Raw genomic sequence first — 21,304 nt, forward strand, 5'->3', positions numbered from 1 at the left:
CTATTTATGTATATAATAAAAGTCAAAGTTTGTATGCGGCGGTGCAACCGGGTATGTGCCAGCATTCTGATTCGCTGCCACTGTGGTGCTATTTGCATATCGTCTCTGATTGGCCAGCTTCGATAGGAGCCCCTGGTGGAGAAAAGTGTTCATGACAGAAACGGAGACATGAGAGAAGGAAATTTGCATATGGTCTGGACTGGGTCAGAAAATTACCAATACAGACCAAACTTGGCACACAAAGCCCCCAAGACCCACTTGACATCCTACTGCAGTTTGGAGGACCATGGATTATGGGACTAGCATACCTAGCATCCAGCAGTACCTTTGCTCAATTGAGACCACTGCAACCCTCATCCAATTATCGATAAAGACCAAACTTGGCACACTGAGTCTCCATGACGCACTCTACATCTTGGTGCGGTTTGGAGGAGGATGCTCCATGGACGATGGGACTTGCAATACCTGCAGTCCCTTCGTAAGACCATTACAACTTCCAAAAATGATGGATCAGGACCACAATTTACACAGATGACCCGCATGACCCACTCTACATCCTAGTGTGGTTTGGAAGAATTTGACAATGGATGATGGGACTTGCAGTCACTTCACTCACTTCCTGAGACTACTGAGACCCTCGCCAAGGACTCATCAAGACCAAACTTGGCACACAGAATCCCCATGACCCACTCTACATCCTGTTGCACTTTCGAGGAGGACACTCCATGGATGATAGGACTTCAAGTACCTCCACTCCCTTCCCAAGACTGCTGCAACCCTCATCTAATGTCCGATCAAGACCAAACTTGGCACACAGAGCCTGCAAGACCCAGTCTACATCCTACTGCAGTTTGGAGGAGGATGAACCATGGATGATGGGACTTGCATTCTGAGACCGCTGTGAACTTGATCAGTCCAATGACTGATCAAGGCCAAACTTGGCACATAGACCTCTCATGACCCACTTTACGTCCTGATGTGGTTTGGCTGGGCATGGACCACAGATTATGGGACTTGCAGTACTTTTGCTCAATTCCTGAGACCACTGCAACCTTCATCTAATTACCAAAAAAGACCAAACTTGGCATACTGAGTCTCCATGACGCACTCTACATCCTGGTGCGGTTTGGAGGATGCACCATGGACAATGGGTCTTGCAATACCTGCACTCCTTTCCTAAGACCAATACAACTGCCAACAATTATGGATCAGGACTACAATTCATACTGAGAGCCTGCATGACCCACTCTACATCCTTGTGCAGTTTCCAGCAGGATGGACCATGGGTGATAGGACTTGAAGTACCTTTACCCAATTCCCAAGACTGTTCCAGCCCTCATCTAATGACCGATCAAGTCCAAAGTTGGCACGCAGAGCCAGCATGACCCACTCTACATCCTGGTGCTGCTTGGAGGAGGATGGCCCATGGATGATGGGACTTCCAGTACCTTCACTCACATTCTGAGACCTCTGCGAATCTCATCCAACAACTGATCAAGACCAAAGTTGGCACAGAGAGTCCCCATAACTCATTCTACATCCTGATGCTGTTTCAAGCATGATAGACCATGGATGATGGGACTTGAAGTACCTCCACTCACTTGCTGCAACCCTCATCTAATGACCCCACCAAGGTCACAGTTGGCACACAGAGCCCCCATGGGCCACTCTACTTTCCTGTGCTGTTTGGAAGATGGATGATGGATGATGGGATTTCAACTACCTCCTCTCACTTCCCTGGACTGCTGCAACCCTCATCCAATTACTGATAAAGACCAAACTTGACACACTGAGCCTCCATGATACACTATACATCCTGGTGCAGTTTGGAGGAGGATGCACCATGGACGATGGGACTTGGAATACCTACACTCCCTTCTTAAGACCATTACAACTGCCAAAATGATGGATCAGGACCACAATTTACACCAAACTTGGCACACAGAGCCCCCATGACCCTATCTACACCCTTTTTCAGTTTGGAGGGGGGTGGATCATGGATGATGGGACTTGCAGTACCTTCACTCACTTACTGAAACCACTGCCTACCTCATCCAATGACTAATAAAGACCAAACTTGGCACACAGAGCCCCCATGACCCACTCTATATCTTGCTGCTGTTTGGAGGATATAGTACCTTCAAGTACCTTCACTCCCTAAAAACAATGCAACCATCATCCAGTGACTAATAAAGACCACACTTGGCATACAGAACCTGAGAAACCATGAAAATGAACAAAATCTGGCTACCAGTATTAAAAAATTCTAAAATTGCAACAGCAAAAACAGCAGAGAAAAAAACAGGAAGGGACATCTAATCACCTTTCAAGAAGAGTTTGCTCCAGGCACAGTCAGCCCATTGTATGTTAATCAAGGTGGTCAGTTGAAAGATCCACACCTAGCCCAACTTACAAAAGCCCTTTGTCTCACCCTGGTCATTCCACAGATATATAAACCCCTTTTTTCCCAGCTCCAGCAGACCTCACCTCTGAGGATGCTTGCCATAGATGCAGGCGAAACGTCAGGAGAAATGCCTCTAGACCATGGCCCTATAGCCCAAAAAAACCCACAAGAACTGAGTGATTCCAGCCATGAAAGTCTTCGACAATATTATGAGTATTATTAATAGTCATTTTAAAATAATAATAATACATAATTATAATAATATAATAACTTTATTCTATAGTCATTTTAAAATGATGATAATAATAATCTTATATGATAATTATAATGATATAATGACATTATTCTATATAATGATAATATTATTAGTTTTTGTGGCATTTAAAATTATGACAATCATATCTGTTATTATTTTTATTTCTGAAGTGTGTGTATATTCAAGCCTCAGAAAGGAAAATTATAATCTGATAATATAATTATAATAGTATAAGGTAATAACATTATTCTATATGATGATAATAATATTATTTAGTGTTTGGGGCATTTTAGAATTATGACGGTCATATCAGTTATTATTTCTATTGCTGAAGTTTGTGTATTTTCAAGCCTCAGAAAGGAAAAGGATAACTCAGCTTTATGATATTATGAGTATGATTAATAGTCATTTCAAAACAATAATATTCTTATAATATGATAATTATAATTGTATAATATAATAACATTACTCTATATAATGATAATATTATTTAGTGTTTGGGATATTTTAGAATTATGACGATAATATCAGTCATTATTTTTATTGCTGAAGTTTGTGTATATATATATTTATAGTTTATTTTATGTTCCAAAATTGAATGTTTGCCATATATATGTTGTGTTCCATCATTAGTCCCCTTGGGAGTGAGACAGGCGGAATATCAATGCTTTAAATTATAATAATAATAATATAATAAAATAATAAATAATGTTAGAATTAAGACAGTAATATCAGTCATCCTTATTATTGCTAAAGTGCATGTATTATTATTATTATTATTAACTTTATTTGTACCCCGCTAGCATCTCCCGAAGGACTCGATGCTACAATAGAAAACATAACGCAACAATAAACAAAGCAAATCAAAAACAATTAAGCAAAATAACAACAATGACAATACATCAAGACACTATTAAAACTGGTTCGGCCAGCGCAATGGGGTACAGGGGTTAAAAGTGCTGAAATGGCAGGAGGAACGTAGGATTAAAAGTGCGGTGTGCAGCAACATTGGTTGTGCTAAAGTGCTTCTAGGACTTGGGATGGGGAATTCCTAATCTAAGAAGGCACATCGGAACAGCCAAGTTTTTAGGTTCCTTCTGAAAACTGCTAAGGTAGGGGCCTGTCGAAGGTCTTTTGGAAGGGCATTCCAAAGTCGGGGGGCCGCCACAGAGAAAGCCCTGTCCCGTGTCCCCACCAAGCGCGCTTGCGACGTAGGTGGGATCACGAGCAGGGCCTCCCCAGATGACCGGAGTGAGAGTGTGGGTTCGTAGATGGAGATGCGGTCACGCAGGTAGGGTGGTCCCAAACCGTTCAGGGCTTTGTAGGTGAGCACCTGCACCTTGAATTGGGCTCGTAAAATAAATGTATATTGAAACCTCACAAAATAATGTTAATATATTGTTATATTATAATTATTATATTGTAATGTTATTGTAATAATAACATTATATTGAAACCTCAGGAAGGAAAGAGGTCACTCTCTCAGCTTTATTTATGGTGCTATTATAATAACTTTATTCTTATACTTCGCCACCATCTCCCCGAAGGGACTCGGGGCTGCTTACTTACGGGACAAAATTCCCACAGACACAAATACAAAACAATCCATCAAAGCAAAAGCACAATTAAAATAAAAGACATGGTTAAATATACCAATCCAGATAGAAGCACAATTCAATAAAACATATAAGAGTATAAAATAGCAATCTTAAAACTCAGTCAAAACAATATTAGACAAAACCAATTACCAGTAGTACAATGGGTGTGACCATTATTAGTATTATTAATAGTCATTTAAAATAATGTTATTATAAAATAAACAATTTATAATATAATAATTATAACATAATAACATTATCATATAATTTTATTTAATGTTTGGGGCATTTTAGAATCAAGACAAAACTATCAGTCATTATTACTGCTGAAGTTTGTGTGTGTTGAAGCCTCAAAAAGGAAAGAGGTCACTCTCTCAGCTTTATGGTATTATTATGAGTATTATTAATAGGCATTTTAAAATAATAATCTTATAATATGATAATTATAATAATATAATAACATTATACATAATAATATTATTCATTGTTTGGGGCATTTTAGAATTATGGCGATCATATCAGTCATTATTGCTGAAGTGCGTGTATATTGAAGTCTCAGAAAAGAAAGAGGTTACTTTCTCAACTTTATTGTATTATTATGAGTATTACTATTATGCATTTAATATTAAAAAATAATGATGTTGTTTTAATAACTTTATTGTTGTGTTATTATTTAATGTTTGGGGCATTTTAGAATTATGATTATAATGTTAGTTATTGTTATTATTGCTAAACTTTGTGTGTATTGAAGCCTCAGAAAGAAATTCTAGTTATTGCTATTCATATGATTATTATTCTCATAATTATAATTAATATTACGTATTTAGCACAAGAGACAAGGTTTGCATGGAGTGGACCCTCATAAAGTAAAGGGTGCACTATCTCAGTCACACTTGGGGACAACTTTGAATGATGATTAGCAGGATTAGGATGAGCTTCTCTCTACTTTCCTTTTGCTGCCCTTTTTGTTTCAACGTGTTTTTCATGGGTAAGCAGGGGAGCTGCTTCTTGGGATCTTTCATTTATCCTTTTAAAACTTCTGGATGTTTTATATGATTTCCAATTTTTAGTAATGTGATTTTTAATTGTTTGGTTGCTCTCTAAGCCACTGTTGTTGTTGTTATTGTTGTTATTGCACTGGTCTTCTCTGGAGCTTCTTATCGGCGTCTTTTATTGATTCTTTAAAAACTTGTGGGTATCTTTTTACATGGTTTTATTTTGTTTAAAGTGATGGTTTTTAATCTTTTAAAACATTTTATTTAGGTTTTTTTAGTAATCTCTGAAGGTGCCTCCTGCACCACACTGCCTTTGGTCTTCCTGGTATTTTGAACTTCAACTCCCAGAAGGCTCTGCTGCCATCTTAACCAACAGGCAGGAATTCTGGGAACTAAAATCCCAAACACCTGGAAGACTAGTATTTTGAAAAACATTTCATTGTTAGGCCCACATCACTCTAGCTAGAGTCCCCATCCATGCATCCATCTATCTGTCTATCTATTGTCGGTATTATCTGTCCATCTATCCTTCTTCCTATCTATCATCTTCCCAATTTGATCCATAATTAGATATTACATATTGCCCCTGTTCCCTTTTAGAGACATAATGCTCTCCTTACACTACCCCCTCCCCCCGGGTCCTAGTTTTGTCATTTGCCTTTAGCACTTTAGCTATCAACCCTATCCTTTGGCAAGTGATTTGCACCAGTCTCCCACTCGAACTCAGAACTATACAGTACTCAGACCATTGGAGGTTGTTAGATGTTTGCTATGTATTGTATTCTGTGGTTGTTTTATATTGTTGAAATGTTCTTATGAATTTTGTTATATTTTAACTATGTTGAACCTCAGGCTTGTCCCCATATGAGCTGCTCTGAGTCCCTTCAAGGAGATGGAGGGGGGATACAAAAACAAAGTTGTTGTTGTCGTTGTTGTTGTTACTATTATTATTGTTGTTATTAATATCATTTTCCTACCTTCCCTGTCTCTCTTATCTATCATACTCTGTCTATTTTTCTTCTCTGTCATTTTCTAACTACCATCTTTCTACAAATAAACTTTTATCATTTGTCTGTCTACTGTACTTATCTTTTCACCCATCTCGATCTACACACATACATATCCATACAGATATGTCCCCTCTAGCAGTGAATATGACATAAATACAGTTAGTTACATTAAAGTACAAATGTTATAGTAATGATTCAGTCAGAACTACAAATTCCATCTTAAATTAAGATTTTATGTCAGGTGTTCAAGTTGTGTTGTCTAACATTTCTCTACTATTGGAATCTGTAATCCTGTTAAGGGGTGGTGGCGGCGGGGGGGGGGGGGGGGGGAGGGGTTAATGTATTTTTCCTCACCAAAGGATTGCTTGTAGTAGCCAAGAGCTAGCCTTTCCCTCCTTAGCTTGTCTCCCCTTGATTGCCAGAAAAGAAATCCAAAATAACAATTTTTCTTTAAAAACAAAACATAGTCTTTTCCTGTTCTGTCTTAGTTTTTAGGTTTAAGTCTTTGATTCTATAAGGCCTTTCCTCTGGCAGTTGCCTTTTCTGCAATACCAATCAGGCCTTGCTGGAGTGGGCCACCTATCAACTTAAAAAACCCCTATGAATTTCATCTTCTTTTTCACCAAGGAGAACACAGAGGTGGTTTTGCCTGTTCCTGCCTCTGAAATATAGCCTGCAGCAATTATTGGCAGTCTTCAATCCAGTTACCAACCCGCACTGATTCTGCTTGGTTTCCAAGATGAGATGCCTCCCTATAATCCAGTGGTTCCCATTTTTTTTTTTTTTAACCAGGAACCACTCTTCAACATTAGTACCAAAAGGCTTACGAATCAGTTTTTGGTCAACTTTAGATTCAGTTTGATTATTTGGGGTGTTGTTTCAGAAAAGGATTGACCACATCAGTTTTGTTTCTGATAGAGAACATGTGCCATTCAATAGGCGTCCTTTGTTCGCCCACAGAAAACCATATTTAATGACATATAGCTGATGTGGTAGCTGTAATCTTTTGTGGGTAGTCGGCCTTTCCCCTCCCGACATCCCCATTACCTTGGTGACTGGTTTTGCAAGACCAGTCGCTCTCATTGCTGCGTGGTTTCAAGGCAACGGTGTAATAATGGTGAAGCCATGGACCATATTTCCATTCTTATGGACCACTGGTAGTCCACGGACCACAGGTTGGGAATCACTGCTATAATCCAAGCAAAGTGTAAGTAGTCTTTGCTAAGAGCTAAAATAACAATTCATTGTGGGAAGTCCCACAAAAATGTTGTTGATGGTAATTTTATAAATAGCCCACCTGTCTTAACTAGCGGCTGACAAGGGAACTTGAACTTTGGCCTCACCTCCCTGTCTACTTCTTTGAGTGCTACAAGATATGCCATTCACCTACCTTTCACCAGTCCAGGTGGTCTGAGATGACTTCCTTTGATCCAGACTTTTGTACTTTTAGGGGGACATAGGCTAATCCTGCCAGAAAGAGGAGAACCTATTTTACATACAGTCTTGATATCCACAGAGAGTGCATTGTGGCAAGTTGTTCTGTCTTGGTTAATTTACCCCCCCCCCCCCCCCAAATGTAGGTTTAGTATGTGTACCCCTTCCTATCCATCTGTGTTCTTTCCTATTGTTTCCTAGGGCATAATCTGCTGCTGTGAAATGTCTTTTCATCTCTTCTCTGCCTTCTAGATTTCCTGGTGACAAATGAGTGTATTAGAAGATGGATATTTGAGAGCCTTTAACTGGGTTTTGGGAGATGTATTACAGTTTCTTATTCTCTGCAGCTGAACTGGTATGTTTATTGGTTGTTGATTAGCACACTGACTTTTTGTGGAGGATGTGGCATAGACATGGTTTCATGACATAGGATAATTTTCTGGACTTAATTAGCTACGGTTTCTTGTCCCCTCCCTTGGTAAAGTACATGGCTAATTCTTGGGCATACAGGTTCCGTCTTGTGTTGTAAGTTCAGACAGCTAATGAAACTTACTCCTGATGTTATAGGGCAGAAAAATTATCTAGGAGAGCAATGGACAGTCAGCTGTGTCATTTTTGTAGCAGTTGGTTGTGTTCAAAGGGTACAGCAATCGAGACATCTTGCTTTTATTTTGCATTACAGGATCTGTGGACTTTTAGCAAACAGAGCTTGTAACCACAGTAGGTTTGGGGATAGTTTTATTGTTTTTATTGCTTCCATAAAGGCCTTATTTATTTCTCTTTGTGCCCACCACCATCATGTAAATTAAAAGCCAGATATATTAACTCCTGTACTGTTTGAACGCAACTGACATGATACAAAATAAGGTGCTTTGCTCTTGTGCCGTCCCGCCTGGGGGCTAATATTCTTAATGAAGGAGGCATGGACGTGGCATCTTTCCCCAGGGGATTGCTTCTTGCCCACCTATAGGAAACTGGAACTCTCAAAAAACCAAAACTCAAAATATGTTTTATTGATCACAAAGAGTTATTTCCTTAAAGCAATGAGCTGGAAACTTCAGAGGGGTGAAATAAAATATACGTTACAGTCTCAGTTAGTCCTGGGTCCAAGGTGTTTGAAGCTGAGAAGCCTTACCAAATTTCCTCTTTTCTCAATGGCTGTGAATGCCGGAGCAAACCACAACCCTAGTTCAGATGGCCTATGTTTGAAGACTCAGGATCTTCCTCTGGTGCCAAAAGAACCGGTTTGAAGGCGCTTGAGACTTCCAACGTCGTTCAGGTTGGTCTGAACATGAAGCACAAGTCTCAAGGGTAAAAAACCTCAGATATGGTGCTGAGAGGAATTTTAAATCAGGGTCTTTTAGAGTCAGGTCTCTTAGTCACGCCCATCTGGTAGAAACTCTGATGGCAGAATGAAAAGAAAGGAAGCACTCCCCTCCTGCAGGAAGAGGTGGAGCCAAACAGTATTGATTGACAGCTATAAATAACCAATCCATACAACTATACATAAGCAGGGTAGGCTTAAGCATGATACAACAGTTTAAATCTTGCAACGAACAGTTCTACACATAGGTGGCACCACTCGTGCCGTCACAGCTCTCCTAGATTCAAATGACACCAAAAAGTAAATTTCACTTGCGAGCAGATTTGTTTGTCCTTTTCCTTTGTTAATGCATTAGAGCTTAGGTCAAATAATGAAGATATTGAATTGACCACTTGTTGGAGCTGGAGTTTAAAGATGAATGCTTTCATAAATATTTGCACTGTAAAATTTTCTATTACGCCTGTTCCTCTTAATAATGTATTTCCCCACTCTTAGGATCTCTTCACACAGGGCATTTTTGCTCCATTTTGTTGCTTTTATTTGCGACAAAGATGGGGCCTGCAGTGCACCATCACATGACACATAGCAGTCCGTTTTAAGCTATAAGACAAGTGGCTTAATATTTTTCATAGGTCTGGCTTGGTGATTCTTGGTCTTCCTTACACAATTACTAGCAAGTCCTGAACCTATTTATCTTCTGAAATAAGTTGAAATCTGGTAGTGTAATATGGAAGTGACACAGGTTTTTTTTTTTTGGGAGGGGGGGGGGGTGATCCTTGAATTATATTTATTCCTAGAAGGGGGTTAATTTGTTCTATTATGTGTTCTCTTGATAGTGTTGGACTACAATTCCCAACTTTCTTCACCATTGACTATGCTGTCTAGGGCTGCTGGGATTTGTAAGCAGACAACATCTGGAAAATTACCTTACCTCTGATTTCCTGAGGTGATCTGTAAAACAGACACAAGTCCTATTTAGCCTCCAAGAGTGATTTTGAGGAGAAAGGTATTCCGGTTCGTTCTCTCTCTTTCTCTCTCTCTCTCTGGTTGCCTTGAAATTCTTTCATTCAAGAGTTCCTTTGCGATTGTGCAATTGTGGAATTTTCAGTCCCAGAGTTTGTTTTGTGATTCAGGCAAGACCTTAATCCTTTTGAGGGATGCTTGAAAAACAGGCTGACCTTGGTTTTGCGGTGTGATTATACATCTGAGCATGTGCAAACAGCAGTTAAAGGGGCTTTGGGTGGGTTGGTGTGGCAGCAGGATTGCCTAGATTTAAAATATGGCAATGGAAACAGCAATTTAGTAAAAAAAAAAAATGCCATCTTGCTGTGCTGGTTAGATTCCTTGTTACTTCCCAGTGAAAATTTTGGCTGCTTGGACTGTGAAAAACCATTAAGCTGTCCAGAAGATGCTTGAGGTATTTTAAAAGGTAGAATTTATGGTGGAATAGGTTTTGTAATGTGGCGTGAATTATCAATTTCTTATATTTATGGAGCTTTTGTGATCGTTGTAATGCTAGCACGACATGTTGTTGCTGCATGCTTTCCAGTTATTTCTGACCCAATCACAAGGGGATTTTGGGACTGTATTTGGTTGGTGGGGTTGCTTTTGATTCTTGAGTGGATTGAGACACAAGGAGCCGCAAAGTTAAATAGCGGCCACCGATGGCCCCATAAGATTCCTCTCCCTCAAGGAGGGGGGTCGAGTGGGCCCGGGAGGACGCTAAGGCTACACGGATTCGGGGATGGGAAGCTAGTCGACAGACTAACATTTACTGCCAGCCAAGCTCACTTTTTTAAATAATAAGAAGAAGCTCTAAGAAAGAAGGCTGTGGAACGACTGCTGATCGGCTCGGCCTCAAGGAACAGTAAGTTCCCAAGAATATTAATCTAACTCTCCAGGGAAAAGATACGCTCCGCTAACTTTGTCAAGTATCAAGAAGTTCTCTCTATATTTGTAAATTTTAGCAAATTACCGAATAGCCATAAGAAATAAGAAGGAAGATATTATAAAATATTAGTCTTCATAAATAGAAAATAAAATAGTGACAAAGTGACAAAACTTTAATATAAACTGATATAAAGGGATAAGTGGATAATATAACTAAGTAAGTAAGTTTTTAACTGCAATCAGCTGTAATTAATTGTAATTAACCAATTATTGTGACTATTTAATCAGTCCTTTGATATAAGCTAATTGAAACAAGTGAAACAAGTGAAGAAATACCCAATATCCAATATATATTTAATATCCAAGTCATTCTTCCCTATTTAAACTAGCTAATGCAAGCAACTAATCAATCAATTAATCAATTGTTTAATGCACTTTATTGCGACTAATTGCACTTTATGAATAAAAGGACTAGCATGGAACATTAAGAGGTAAGGAGAGCTATTGAGACATAAGATGCAATAGCCTAAAGGAAATAAACTGGAATTAATTGGAATTAATTGGAAAAGGATCACTCAACCCTTTACTCTCTCCTCCCCCCTCCCCTTGAGGAAAACCAAATCGCGCAAATGAGAAGAGAAAGACGCGTAATATCGGGAGAAGAGCGAGAAGAGCAAGAAGGTGACGACACAAGGACGCAGGAACGTAGCGTCAAGATGTAAAGAGGGTGTAAAGGGGTCATTAAACTGCTGCCACCAATTGTAAAGAAGACCGTATTAATGCCACCGAATGCCACCAAATGTGAAGGTGCGAGTGGTAAAACACCCACTGCCACCTAATCTATGAGGGAAGCCGGACAACGATCAATATCAACCTATTTTATAAAGGGACTGTTAATTACAGAAGGCTTTGTTCACTTGATAGCATAGCGGTTACTTTCTTGGCTTGACTTTATTATTGTAGGCTGTTCAACTTAGGAGCAACTGTATCAGGCAAGGCTTGAGGAAAACAGTCACAAGTTTATTTTAACAGGAGTATAACAATGTATAACTTCTTCAAAAGAGGCACAAATCTTGATGGATACATTGGAAAGGTTTCATGAGTAAACTCAGGCAAACACTTCATAAGGTTTCACAGCTGGCACAACAGGCTTAAACCCAGCCAAACCTTGATTCTTAATTTAGAATCAACAACCCCCTGTACCGGGTCCTTCTCTGCAACCACTTGGTCACCAATTGATTCCCTGAATCTCCACCATGAGATTCAATTTTTCCCTATAGCACACTGGCTACAGACACATTCCCTGAATCTCCACCAAAAGATTCAGTGTTCTCTCAGTAGCTCTCCGGCCACTGACTGACTTTTTAAAACACAGCTGCCTCATGAAGAGGTGGTTGGCTCCGCCCCTGTTGCTATGGCAACTCAGCTAACACCAAGCCACTCTCTCCCACAAAACATAATCTCCCATACTTACCATCCCTAAACCACTATCCAAACTACACATAACCAAAGAAATAAAACTTACACATCGTCACAGAGGGCTGAGGCCAGAAGAGGAAGAGTGAGAGGAGTAAGGGCGGAAGAGAAGCTAAACGGGCTGAGACGGGTCGCAAAATCAGCGAAATTAAAGGAAAAGCGGCAAAGGGGGAACTCAAAGGATAGAAAGAAGGAAAGGCAAGTAAATCTTTATTGGTGACTCGGAAGACAAAAGAGAGACTGAGATCAACATTAGGACATTTAAATAAGAGGAGGAAAAAGAGAAATTCAGAGTAAAATAATCAATAATAAATAAATCAGAAACATATAAAATAAAATAATAAATAATAACAATAAATAAATAAATAAATAAACAGTAAATAACAATACCTATCAAAATAAATTTCAATAAATAACAATAACAGATCAGAACAAAAATAAACAGATATAATAAATATAATAAAATAATACAAATAAAGAATTAATTAAAATAAAATAAAACAAAATATAATAAATATAAATAAACATAATAAAATAAATATAAACTAAAATATAACTAAAATATAACAATATATAAAATATATAAATATGAAATATAATAAATAAAAACAAATAAAATAGTAATAATAATAAAAATATATAATAATAAATAAATTAAATAAATAAATTAAAATTAATAATAAATAATAATAATAATAATAATAACAAAAAAACACAGAAAAAGGAGAGTGCGGAAAATAAGAAATAAGAAAATCAGAAACGCAAAGCATAGCTATACATACACACACATTAAATAACAATAAAATAATTATTAAAAAGGAAAGAAAAAAGAAAGAAAAAAGAAATAATAATTAAAGCCACACAAGAGAGAAGAGATTCTTAGACTAAGAAAGGAAGCAAGAAGCGGAACAGACCGCATAAAGACAAAGATGACAATGCCAAAGCAAAAGGTGAGAAAGAATTGAAAGAAACAAAGGACACTAAAGACTCTAAAGACATCAAGGAACAAAAAGGGGCAAATAGAAAACCTTCGGGTACAGAAGAAGCTACAACTGAAAGGAGGTTCTAAAAGAAATACAAAAACTCTCCGAAAAACAAGATAACCTACAAAACGACTTCAACAAGATAGTACTGAAACAAGAAGAACAGCAAAAACTTTTTGAAGAGGAACTGAAACAAATCCATAACGAGGTGAAAGAAATCAAAATGGATAAGACAATATTACAAGAAGCACACAAAAAATAGACAAAAAGATACAAAAAGTAGAGGGAAAAAAACCTGAAATTGGAAGAAGTGCAAGAAAATTTAGAACTTAAAAATCTTGAATTTCAGCTAAGGTTCAGGAACATACTAGAAGAACCGAAAGAAGACATCCGCCAAATAATGATCACCCTCCTTATGCCCCTCCTAGGAAAACAAGAAGCAGAACTGGAACAAGATCTGGATAGGATTTATAGAGTAACAACACATTTCTCAAAAAAAAAAAAACAACAACAACAAAGTACCAAGAGACACAATTGTCCACTTTGTAAAAAAAAAGAACATGAGATGAGGTCCTAGGACAAAACAGTACATCTCCTCTGCACTTCAAAGAGAGTAGAATTATAATAATGAAGGAATTCCCGCAATCTATGCTGAACAAAAGAAAGAAGTATTACTTCTTAACTGAAGAACTCAAAAAATTACGAATCCGCATCCGATGGGAAAAGCTAGAAGGAATAATGGTAACATACAAAGAACAAAAGCACTGGCTTACCAATGAAGACAAAGCCATAACCTTCTTTAAAAACTTACTAAAAGACTTTAAGATGTCCCCAACAGAAGACCACCGCTCAGGAAGACAACAGAAAAAAAGACGCCTCGACTCTCCAGAAGACAAGATAAGACCTCCAGAACAAACCACAAGCGAACCCAGCAAGCCGGCAACCAAGGAAGACAAAAAGGAAAAAGACAGACCAACAGTTTAAATAATGAGTAATTTGAATAGACAAATAAAGTGTTTTTCTCTAAATGTAAACGGCTTCAATTCTCCTTCAAAAGTCTTTAACTCAATTATAAAAGGTAATTATGACCTGGTCGCCTTGCAGGAAACTCATATTTCACAAAGGCAAGTAGCTCATCTCTCACACAAAAAACTAGGAAAGGCTTATCATTCCTCTGCACCGGGAAAGAAACGGGGGGTAGTGATATACGCGAAAGAACTATCAGAGACACAACTAGCATTCAGAGATTCAGATGGAAGAATGGTGGGAATAATTATGATTCAGGAAAATAAAAAAAACATTAATCTGCAATATTTACGCACCTAATGGTCCTAAAACCAAATTTATAGCAACTCTGAAAAAGGAGCTTCAGGAAGTAGAATTCGACAATCTAATTATCCTAGGTGACTTTAACGGAGTCATTAATAGTAAATTAGATAAGACCAAACCTAATAAAAAGAACAAAAAAGAAGAGCTAAGTACACTTCCTAATAAATTCTTAAAACTAAAACAGGAATTTGACCTAGAAGATGCATGGCGCATTCATAATGAGGACGAGAGAGATTACACCTTCTACTCGAGTAGGCATAAAGGTTGGTCCAATAGATATGGTCTGGACCTCAAAATCAATAAAATCCAAAATCTCAAAAATTAGAATATTACCAAGGGACTTATCAGATCATGGAGCCATAGAAGTCATATTTAACCAAAAACCACCACAAAAAAGATGGAGACTAGATGACAACCTTCTTAAAGCGGAAGAAGACATAATAAAAAATGCCAGATTAACGCAAGAATTCTTTAAAACCAATGATACTCATGACATTAAAATTGAAACCTTATGGGACACATGCAAAGCTGTTATGAGAGGCAATCTCGTTCAACAAAAGGCAACTAAAAATAAAATAATAAGACACGAAGCCCAAAAAATAGATAAAGAAATAGAAAGAGCAGAAAAGGAACTGAAACTCAGAGGGGAAGACACAGAGACAGAGAAAATCTTAGATCGTCTAAAAAAGCAAAAACATCAATTAGAAATAGACCAATTAGCAAAACAACTAAAATTCATAAAACAAAAGGAATTTCAAAACGCAAATAAACCAGGCAAATGGCTTTCTCAAAAATTAAGAAAGAAAAAGCAATCAACCCAGATCACAAATCTAAGAATCAACAATAAACAGATCACCACAGACAGTGATATCCTACAAGAGTTCCAAAACTTCTATGCGAATCTATACTCAAAAAACCACACCAACTTAGAAGAAATATCTGAATACATCTCTAACCAGAGACTTGATAAGATTACAGAACTACAAAGAGAATCTCTGAATAGGAAAATTACAGAAGAGGAAATTCAAAGGGCAATAAAGAAATTAAAACCTTCAAAGGCCCCAGGCCCAAATGGCTTCGCGGCCATCTTTTACAAGACAATGGCAAAAGAAATAATACCATACTTGAAAAAATTATTTAATAAGATCATGGAAGAAGGAATATGTCCAAAAACTTGGAAAACAACAAATATAACTATAATACACAAAGAGGGGATGGATGAGACAGACTTGAAGAACTACCGACCAATTTCCTTGCTAAACCTAGACTATAAAATATTTTCAGACATTCTTGGAGAGAGACTAAAAGGATTCCTATCAAGTTGGATAGATGAAGACCAGTCGGGTTTTCTTCCAGGCAGACACATAGGTGACAATGTGCGGAACATACTAGATGTCATTGAATTCTACAAGTTACACCACGAAAGAGAACTGGCTCTAATGGCTGTCGACACTGAAAAAGCTTTTGACAACCTGAGCTGGGAATTCTTCAAAGAAATACTCAGAGAATTAGATATAGGCTACAACTTTCGAAATGCCATTGAAGCCATCTATAGAGAGCAAAAGGCGGTACTTTGGATAAATGGACAACCCTCAAAAGAAATATCAATAGAAAAAGGCGCCAGACAGGGGTGCCCTCTGTCGCCACTGATCTTTATTATGGCCTTAGAAATCTTACTGAGAAACATAAAAAAGGATGAAAATCTGATGGGCCTAAAGGTAGGAAAACAGTCATACAAATATCAAGCCTTTGCAGATGATTTGATCTGTCTTATAGAAAACCCAAGAGAGAACATACTAAACTGGTTAAAGAAAATAGAAGAGTTTGGAAATCTCGCAGGTTTTAAGATGAACAAGAAAAAGACAATGATCCTGACAACGAACATATCTAAGAAAAATCAAGAAAAGCTGAAAGAAAGCACTGGAATACAAATATCCACGAAAATAAAATACCTGGGAGTACAACTAACAGCTAGGAACTCTCAGCTGTTGAAGAACAACTATGAGGCTAAGTGGACAGAGATAAAAAAGACCTAAAAAACTGGAACAACCTAGCGCTATCCTTACTAGGAAGAATTGCCACGGTAAAGATGAACATCCTGCCAAAGTTGCTCTATCTCTTCCAAAATATTCCAATATTAAGAAATAACAGACTATTCAATGAATGGAATAAAGAGATATTAAAATTCATATGGAAGAAGAAAAAACCGAGAATAAAGTTCAGACATCTGATGGACAAGAAAGACAGAGGAGGGCTAGGTCTACCAGATCTCAAACTCTACTATGAAGCTTGCGGTCTAAGATGGATAAAAGATTGGATCTTACTAAGGAAAGAAAGAACTCTAGAATTAGAGGGTTTCGGTCTGAGAATAGGTTGGCATTCGTACCTTTGGTACGACCAAGTTAAGAAGGAAAAGAATTTCAACAACCACTTCATCAGGTCGGCACTAATGAAAATCTGGACCAGATATAAAACCAAACTATACACAAAGACCCCCTTATGGGTTTCCCCTCTGGAAGCTGGGCAGAGAAGGCTACTAGGGTGGTCAAAGTGGCCCACTTATAAAGATGTACTAATAAAAAAAGAGGGCACGCTGCAATTAAAAACAAAAGAAGAAATTACCCAAAAATTTAACACCGTTTCATGGTTTCAATATATTCAACTTAAGGAACATTTTAAGAAGGATAGAGAAATAGGCTTCAATGAAAAAGATGAGTTCCAAGATAAGATCATACTGAAAGAAAAAAAAAAACAATAACGAAGATCTATGGCAAGCTACTAGACTGGGCAACAGAGACTGAGCAATTTTGCAATTGTGGAATTTTCAGTCCCAGAGTTTGTTTTGTGATTCAGGCAAGACCTTAATCCTTTTGAGGGATGCTTGAAAAACAGGCTGACCTTGGTTTTGCGGTGTGATTATACATCTGAGCATATGCAAACAGCAGTTAAAGGGGCTTTGGGTGGGTTGGTGTGGCAGCAGGATTTAAAATATGACAATGGAAACAGCAATTTAGTAAAAAAAAAAATGCCATCTTGCTGTGCTGGTTAGATTCCTTGTTACTTCCCAGTGAAAATTTTGGCTGCTTGAACTGTGAAAAACCATTAAGCTGTCCAGAAGATGCTTGAGGTATTTTAAAAGGTAGAATTTATGGTGGAATAGGTTTTGTAATGTGGCATGGATTATCAATTTCTTATATTTATGGAGATTTTGTGATCATTGTAATGCTAGCACAACATGTTGTTGCTGCATGCTTTCCAGTTATTTCTGACCCAATCACAAGGGGATTTTGGGACAGTATTTGGTTGGTAGGGTTGCTTTTGCTTCCCTCTGAGCCTGAGTGGCTCATCCAAAGTCACATTGTGCATTTCCATGATTCGAATCATGGCCTCCAGAGTCATAGACCAATGGACAAGTGATTATGCTGGCATAGAAGTGCATAGATTAGCCAATGAAAGCATTAAACAGCTGAGTACACTTTCTGAGTTTAAAACACCAGTAAAGACCAGTCTCTTCTGACAGGCTAATTTGTATGTTTCATATGTTCTTTTAACGGGTATTTATTTGCCCAATCCACAGTTGTTCACTGCTTCATTTTAGAGGGAGAGGCTGGTAAAACTATTATTTACCTAGTTTACTGTTAACTAAGAAGATTGTCACCCAGTCCTTCCTGTTCTGACTGTGGGAGAGGATGGGATGAGTTCTCCAATGGCTTATTGCTGTGGAGTGATTGGTGTCGGTTGCAAGCCAGTTGCCATCCAAACTATTTGCATCCAGTAGGAAAATAGAAGGGCCAGTTCGACCACATTAATACTGGATCCCCTTGGATCACACTGTTCTGGCTGTAAGATTTCCCACTATCATGCAGTTATCAAAACATGGGTGGCATTCAGGGGAGTCTCTGTTTGGCTTGTCAGAATGCCACCCATATTATTTGGCACCGAGAGCTGGAAAAGGCTGAGAGTGAACACCTGGGCATTTTGGATGCTGTCACTGAGGCATCTGTGCTATGGCTGCCTCGCAGGTCCTACGAATGAGACCCACATACCTTTTCCACCTTGGAACAACACCCAGCAATTTCATTTATTTGAAGGAAACCAGTGACATCCTACATCCCAGACTTTCGTTTCCTCCCTAATCCCGGACTCGGTTTGGTCAGCAAAGTAGTGCATTCCAGGCATGTTTGGGTGCAGCAAAATCTTTTGTGCCCCATTTCGATTGAGGCAGGAGAGAGTCCAGCCACCCGTGACCATTGCACCAGGCCCAGAATTGTGAGAATAAAGCGTGAGGGAATTTTGTTTTTCCCAGCACAGAGTGTACTGTGCTCAAAGCTCTTGGCTCCAGCAACTCATCTTAAGGTCAGAGCAGATCCTGTTTTTTTTCTGTCCATGTCTCACCCTCCCTCTCTTCTCTTTGTTGTACATTTTGATACACATTCTGTGACTCTTTGGAAGCTTTCTAGTAAGATTTGGGGCTCCCCAACCTAAATAAATCGATTAAAATAACTCATCAGAAGTCTGGTAAATTGTACAAACTACGCCAGGCACATACAGCCAGGCATAAATAATAGTAACCAGTACTGTATTTTAAAATTATGATCGAGATTTATTAGAATATTTTGGAATTTTCATAGAAACTGCTGCCTCTGTAGTGGAGTTAGGTGGCAGAGCACTTGCTTTTTGGACTGTGGTTTTACAGACCTTTTCGTTCATGTTTGCTAACCCCCTCCATCCACATGTCACTGAACCAGATTGTGTGACACTTTTATAAGCTATTTGCAGCTTGATTTTATATTGAATAGAAAGGATCTCTTTGTTGCCCTTCATTTTTGAGTATTGGTTGTAGTGTTCCAGACTGACACTGGGCAGAGTGCAGTAGTGTGAATGTAGTCAAACAGGTATTTTCCTGACCTGGATGAATATCACAGTTGTTTGTGTTTATATAGACATATGCCTTCGAGGCACTTGCTAACCATAGTGATCCCTTAGATTTTATAGGGTTTTCTTAGGAAAACAACACTCAGAGGTGGTTTTGCCTCCAAATTGCCTCATGATCTATGGCAACTCCATAATTTTCTTAAAGTTTTCTTAGGGAAGAAATATTCAGAGATGTTGTCCAGTTCCTTCCCATAAAACCTTACAGGAAAAGTAATGATCTTTAAAAATTTCAGTAGCTGTTTTGAAGTCCCAAATTTTAACCTTTTGGTAGTAAAACACACAGGTAGGTCTTGTGGCCTACCTGTGTGGAGGAAAAGGGATTTCTTTGCCTGTCCTTCAATAAGAGGCAATACTTAATTTTAAATTGGAGAAGGCGAAAAGAAGGGAGTCCAGTGCTTTAGGGACATACTGGTTGAGCGGCATGCAGGTTTTTGTCTTTGGCAGGCAATCTGCCCAGGGAAATCCAGGACACGCAGCCCTTTCTGTCAAGCATCAATGAAACAGTGTTTTGTCTTGCAGCTTTTGTGTCTTCTAGGTTGAGGGAATGGGGTGTTACCTGTAAAAGCACTGAATGTGGCAGCCAATACTCAAGGGTTAGAGAGACCTCCTTGTAACATTTCAGAGGGATGCCTTGGGTGACTTATTATTGCAAGGGCCAACCTCAGAACAAATCTTGCCAAGAAAACCTGGTGATAAGTTTGCCTTAGGGCTGCCATAATTGGGAAACAACTCGAAGACACACAAAACAAACAACAAACCATTTACCTCTATTACTTGTTTGAATTTAGCTGCCCATTTGGGGTTATCAGAACATACCCTGGAGTCTTGAGAAACTGCAGAAAGCAATCATGTGAACATTTTGTGTAGAATTGTGATTCAAGAAAATTCTTGTCAATTCGGGATTTTTATGGTCAGTGTTTCTCAACACTCGAACACCTTTTCTCACTTCCTTTTTTAAAGGTTTTCTTGTTATCATTACTGGATGCTGGCAACAAAACTCATGGCTGGCTAGACATAGCCAGCATGTTTTATTATGTAATCAAAATCAAATTGAAAATTTGTCCAAAGGACTCAGATTTCTCCTCCCTTGGATTTTATGCTTGTGATGAAGTACACTGGGCTGACAGAAGCAGATTTGGGGAACATGAGAGCATGAGTCAACTCTTCTGTCTATGAGTGTGTGGCGGGAAAGCGAGGTCCCACCTAATCCTCATTTCTTTTTAAAATTATTTTCTCATTCAGAAATGGTGGAAAAAATATAAAGGCAGCTAATTATGTTAAGGTCTGAAAGGGGTTCCTGAGCCGGCGTGCTATAAACTCATTAATTTCATCAAGAAAAGGAGCGTCTGGACAGGGCTCTGGGGTTTTTTTGTACTCCACAGAAATGAGCAAGCAGAAAGATTTGGTAGCACTTAGTCATTCTCTAGTGACATGCCTGGCACTGAGTAAGGAAGGCCTCCTCCGCAGAACAACATCTCGGATGGATCCCGAACTTCCTTCCAAAGCGGGCCTTGAAATCTGCCTTGGCCTCAGCTGCCAAATACCTTGCGTTCCTGTGTCTCCCTTGGCAGCAGGACCAAATGGGCTTACTCTCCAGTGCAGTCAGTTTGTCTGTTTAACTCATGATCCAGTAGCATATTGGTGGTGCTCTGCATTATAGCAGGGCGACC

At 38.5% G+C, this 21,304-nt stretch overlaps 1 protein-coding gene across 2 annotated transcripts in view; it reads left to right on the plus strand.

The window, feature by feature from the left end:
* The window catches only part of LOC137095185 (importin subunit alpha-7-like), a 76,532-nt gene that overhangs the window by 14,770 nt on the left and 40,458 nt on the right, over positions 1-21,304 (plus strand). The window contains exon 1 of one of the 2 annotated variants that reach the window (XM_067461553.1): positions 10,005-10,027. The exons of the other annotated variant lie outside the window; for it this stretch is intronic. The gene's annotated coding sequence lies outside the window, so the exon portion shown is untranslated. Of the gene's footprint in view, positions 1-10,004; positions 10,028-21,304 lie in introns of those variants that run through there. 2 annotated transcript variants of the gene reach the window in all.

The sequence above is a fragment of the Anolis sagrei genome, chromosome Y (assembly GCF_037176765.1).
Source record: "Anolis sagrei isolate rAnoSag1 chromosome Y, rAnoSag1.mat, whole genome shotgun sequence".
Taxonomy (NCBI): Eukaryota; Metazoa; Chordata; class Lepidosauria; order Squamata; family Dactyloidae; genus Anolis; species Anolis sagrei.